Source organism: Gavia stellata, chromosome 9 (assembly GCF_030936135.1).
Source record: "Gavia stellata isolate bGavSte3 chromosome 9, bGavSte3.hap2, whole genome shotgun sequence".
NCBI lineage: Eukaryota > Metazoa > Chordata > Aves > Gaviiformes > Gaviidae > Gavia > Gavia stellata.
The window spans coordinates 17,809,864-17,815,863 of NC_082602.1; positions in this window are offsets into that span (position 1 = coordinate 17,809,864).

Below are 6,000 nucleotides of genomic sequence, written 5' to 3' on the forward strand. Positions count from 1 at the left end.
GCCCAATTTCCTCCTGATTCATATTTCAGTTTCAAAATCCAAAAGCCAGCTATCCTACAGCTGGCAATCTAAAACGAGTAAGCTCATGCCATACACTCCTCCCAAGCCTTTTCAACACATGAAGGCAGCAGTCAAGTGCTTTAATACAAAACACGAGACTTGACAGACTTGGAACCTTAACCACAGTTTCGACTTTGTTTCTTTCCCAGGCATTGCAGAAATTACTTGGTGAAACACTGCCCGTTGACATGTGGAAGGCCATATAAAATGCCTGCACTCTGCTTCCCCCCATTGATACACATGCCATCCATTCTCACAAAACCTCAGCCATGAGCTCTCAGTTTTGCACAAGCAAGAGAGGAAATGTAGGTAGGTGTAGAAAACCCCAAAGGCAGACGTGAAGTGAGGGAGGTGTTAAGTACAAGCAGCTCTTTCTTCAGTGAGTGCGTGTCAGTTCCCAACAGCAGGCTGGAGTCAGTACAGGCAAAAACTTACACACTGTAATACTTGGAGTCTGCAGGCATCAGCTACACCAAACCCCAATCTAACCCTAATGACTTGGGAAAGTTAGTGCAGTAGCAGTGACCTTGCAAGGAGCTGAACTATTTTTCAAAACAGACTTTTTATACAGCAGTGCAGATTTCAGTGGTGGAGGGAGGAGAACAGTGTTCTTGCATTGGTGGCTCATTCACACTGCATTTCCCTCCTCCTGCTTCCACTTTTCCAGAGGCTGGCTTTGAGAGTGGTAACACATGAATCCTAGGCTGAAAGGAGACTAACTCATGCTGAAAAAGTTTGTTCAAAGGTGGCATAGAAATTTCAACTGTAACAACAAATTATGAAGCTGATGTATCAAATCCTGTTAAGTGCAATGAGTTGATCTGCAGATAACCTTCATATGTTCCAAACGGCCACAAAATGTCGCATTTGAAGAACTGTTGCATTTAATTGTAATGATAGTAAACATGATGCTGACTTTGTAACATGCTTTAGCATGTTAAAGCTGCTCTAAAAATAACATTAATATAAAAATTTAATTAGCTTAATTCAGTGCTGAAAAAAAATCCTAAAACCTGCCCTTGGAACAGGTTCCTTCATTAAAAATAAGACAGAACCCCACACAGTCACGGTATAATCCATTTATTAGCATACCTTGTGAGACATTGGTGTTGATCCAAGGGACATGACAGTTTTGGCACTTGACTGATTTCAGAGGTATTCAGCCCCTGGTTAATAGAAACGAATTTTAATAGGACTGAGTGGGCTACTACACAAGCAAGTGTTTCTTCTTGATGTGGGAAATGAAATATTTTTCTGAACAAGTAAAAATACAGCCCAAGAGATGTCCATTGGTCTGGGTAACAGTGCCTTGTTCCACAAGGAGCAGTCCCAAGTTGGTTACCACCACGCACCATTCTGTTCCCTCTAGCTGCAAGGAACTGCCAGCAAGTCTATCAAGATGGTGTTAAATACCAGAGTGCAGTTCATCTCTCAAAAGCTTTCATCTGATTGCTGAATATACACATGAAAATCTGACTTCAAGCAGTTGATGGATCACCGCAGTTTTTTTTTGGATGAAGAGACTTCAGGATATTGGCTTCAGAAAGGAAGGAAGACAGACAAAAGACAGGCCCACCTCTCTTACCCCTGAGACTGCAAATATTCATGTTCCTGGTTCCTCACCAATGCCTCCACTAATACCTTTGAGGAACTGACCTGCTACAAGGGTACAAGGATTACAAGGGTAATCGACATCCTGTCCAGCTTAATAAACAGCTGCTTGATTAATTATAGCATAGAACATAATTCATAGAAATCATCAGAACAGTGTTCAGCTGCGGGAAAGGGATAAATCTTTAATCCAGCTTCAGCTGGCCAAAGCCTGGACTGGTGTCAAGATAGGGCTGATAAGGATACCAGTGCAGGCACTGCAGGTCAGGAAGACACCGGCACTGGGTCAGCCTTTGTAGAGCACTGGGGTATTCCCTCAAAGAGGGATACCTGGAGCACTAATAGCTGCTCCTTAGACCCTTACCATAGCCATGTGTCTACTCCTGCCAATGCTCCCACCTAGTCATAGTGACATTCCCTTTCTCACCTAACCAGCATGTGCCACGCTGCTGTGGGAACTTGCCTCACAGCATCCATATGGCACAGTGCAGCCACCAGCAGCAGTGACTGGGCTCTCAGCTCCTGGAAAGAGTGTATGTACATTAGCCTTATCCAACGGACTAATGCTGCAAAGGACTGTATCAGCCCTATAGGTATGTCAGCCAACGCAAAGCTCTACACAGCTATTCAGGTGCTCCCTGCCCAGAGCTGCGTTACACTCCCCAGACATACCTACAGCAATCGCTCTGAGCTCAGAGGAGCTGCTGCGCCTGCCTGAGACAAGGCAGGAATTAACCTTGGCGGGTTTCCATCCCGTTGTAGCTAGGCTGCCACCACGACCACACTAGCAAGTGTAAAGCTAGCTCCAGCATACATACATAATACACATACAGTGCTGAAATAACTTACAGCGTTGCCTACTATAGAAAATAATACTGAAAATAATCAGCAGATGGCACAGCCTCCCCTGGCAAACTGCATTCAGATCTGGTTACCAAAGCTCAAAGATCCGGCAGAAAGAGAAGACATGGAGAGACAGTCAGCATATCACCAGATGCCTAGACAGTTTGGGTTGAAGAGACACAGAGAAGCCAAGGTTTTTGAAAAGGGACTATCTCTAGAGTAATGGACAACAGAGAATATAAAGCCAGGCCCCTTATTTCCTCTCACAGCTGAGAACACAAGGACAGACGGGATTCGATGAAAACAAAAGGCAATTAATTCAGGAACGATAAAAAGAAATGATGTGCTATGGAGAATAAAATTACATCGGTTCTCATTGCCAGAAAATATTGAGGCCGAGAGCTTTATTGGATTAAATAAGGGATTAAACATTTATGTGGAAGATGAAGGCTGGTTACATTAAATAGTTTTTTAAAAGTTAGGGATATAAACTCTCACGCTTTAGAAAAAGAAGAATCACAAAAGGATAGTGCCTAGTGTTTGTACAACACCTAGAGGACCGAGTACTTGTACTTCTATTTTTAATAATAATAGTAGTAATGCAAGTAATTATTTTAAATGGGCCAAGAACAAAACTCCCCCAAAGGAAAGGCTGTTAAAACTTGTTCAGTACAAACTCACATGTACTGTCCTTTGAAACATCTACTGCTGGCCAACATTAGGTACAAAACACAGTCCTAGGGCACCTGAGTGCTGCTCACCCAACCAGGCAGTTCCAGTAAGCCTCGATGGCAAAGCACGTGGGTTTGGCTTGCGCCACAGTCCCAGTTTAAACAGTAAAGAGCAATAGTGGTGCTCTGAAATAGGTTAGGCTAATTGGGGAGAGTATTGGGAGGCTTGCCTACAGTACCAGTAAGGTGTAAACTTAGGCAAAGGAGGTTGGATACTTCCTTCCCTCCTCCTGGCTCATGCAGGACTTACGGGATGTTACTTACAAGGATTCTCACAGCTTTCATGGTGACATGATCTAGGAGAAAGAAATATTTTGACCTAGAACATGGGAAGTTCACAAGACAATGCCAGGCCTGTGTCTCACTTATGTTACATGGTAATTTATTCTAACTCTTGAATGGCAACCAGTTAAGTAGGCTTACGGAAATAACCTCATAGTTTCAATCCTTTGGGTGTTTCTATGCCTGTTGGGGTTATGGGTATAAGCTTGAAAGATCAAACCAGGTTAAACTAGAGATGTGGCAGCACCCAAGGCACAGAAACTCCATTTGAGCTGCTGTAGCATGGTGGCTTAGGGGAGGCTGAAGGTAAAAGCTATATCCCTTCACGTTTCCCAGACAGGTACTGTTGCTGCCAGTGTGGAATTTGGCATTTAATCCCCTACAAGCCCAGAGGTCGGTAACATAATTGCCCTCGGTCCTCCTGTCATTTTCATTCCTGGGAGATAAGGAGCAGTCTGCAGCTTGTGTCTTAGGGACTGTCTGCCAGCAGCTGTAGGACAACACAGCCAGCGTGGAGCCAAGCACAGCGCTACCCAAGATCAAGCCTAGCACTTCAAACCGGGTTATCAGCACAAGGTGCACTGCAGACATTCAGCCCCTCGAGAAGTGGCATGAACAGACCAGATCTGTCTGGAAGGCCAGTTTGCAGGGGTTCTCTACATTGCATGTTTTCAGGATTCCTACAATTCTTTTTTAAAATAAAGTTTCCATTGCAGTCCATTGCAGTATTGGTAACCCAGCTGTCCTATAATCCCCGGAGAAGGTAAATGGAACTGTTTAGTTTAGCATTCACACACAAAAATCAGCCACTTAGCCAGTTCAGCACCTTTACATTAAGCTGTTTTATAGAAAACAAATTAAACCTTTAGGCAATCACTACTTATTGAATCCAAGGCAATTTCTAGGACTCTGTCATTACATGCCCTGTAATATGACATTGCTAATCCACAGGCTGTGCTCTGTCTTCTGTTCTTGCCTTGGTAATACCTAGGTACTCAACACCCCAGTGCCTTGAGTGCAGACCTTCCAGACAGCAGGCCAGTCATTGCCTACCCTACAGTGTGTGAGCGAACCCAAAACATGCACATCAGGCACAAGTTCCATGTGTCCCATTCTGTATTACTACTCCATGTACGGGTCCTTGGTTATACATCAAAGCTTACTGCCCCTGCTCCTGCGCTGACGTGCCTTCTCTCTGGCTTGTCTACACACAGTTAAGCCAGTTTACTCCCACTGAGAGGAATGAAAAGAGAAATAGTGCAAAGAAGAGAAGAGAGGAAGCATAGCCGAGAGGTTGCAAGAATAGGACACACTTTGGGAAGGCGGGAAGCTGCTTTGCAGCACACTTACTGTTTTACACTTCAAGCAAGTTACTCACTCCCTGTGTTTATTCTGTATCTATACCCCTGGGAGTATTTCCATGTTTCATGGGAGAACTGTGAACACAGAGATATTAAAGACTAACATCACAAATAATGGGCAGCTAATAACTATGGTGAATAAGGTACCAAGAAAAAGTCTCCACAGTGCTGTTAAATCGTGACTCAACACCTGAATGTTTGAGATTACTATTATGTTTGGATTTAAAGACAAATAACGTGTCTATTCAGTCTTTTGAGGTCACATTTTAAGTTCTTCATAGTAATCATGAGAGCAAGAAAGCTATATTGACTCTTAAAAATGAAGATTTACTCTTACAGCAACACCTGATTCTAGGAGATGCTGCTTTAAGGAATTAAAAAAAAAAGAAACACAAAAGAACCGCTATATTGAGAAAGCAGCAGTAAAACCATAGCATCTGGCAGCTGGAAATGTGTGATACAGGATTACAGCAGGAGGGACAAGCATCTCTTAGCAGGGACAGACACTTTAAAGGGATCATATGGGAGCAGACCTATTACTCAGAAGACAGAAGGTTCCCCCTAGAGACATAACAGGGAAGGAAAAAAACCCCCAACTGTTGGCCTGTTCCTCAGCTCAGGTCAAACCTTCTGATTCCTGGAACTGAAGAGAGCTGTTATGAAAAAAAATCTAAAGATTTCCGCTATGCCAGAGCCTGCTGCCATCTTCCAAGCATCTCACCTCTCTTTGCAGCATTTTTCAAGTATGCAAACATGCAAAAATGGGAATAGATTTACAGAGGCAGGTCTCTCTCCACTTCTACCATTTCTGTGTGCCAGTGCAAAGGAACAAGTGTGATTGCATTACAGGACTCAAATGGTCAGAGCAACATAGACTTATCATTCTTACCAGTGTGCATCTGCTTTCTCTGCTCAGAGATTACGGACTAAAGTGAAACCAAAGACTTCTAAAGAATCAGCCATAACTGTTTTTCTCCCCGTTCTATGTTAAAGTCTTTTCCCAGTGTCAAACAACAAAATAAATCTCCATCAGTCACAGGCCAGAAGTCACAGCCTTCTGCTGCTGCAGGGCAAAAGGACCAAATGCTGAAGTTCCTAGAGCTCAGACATTT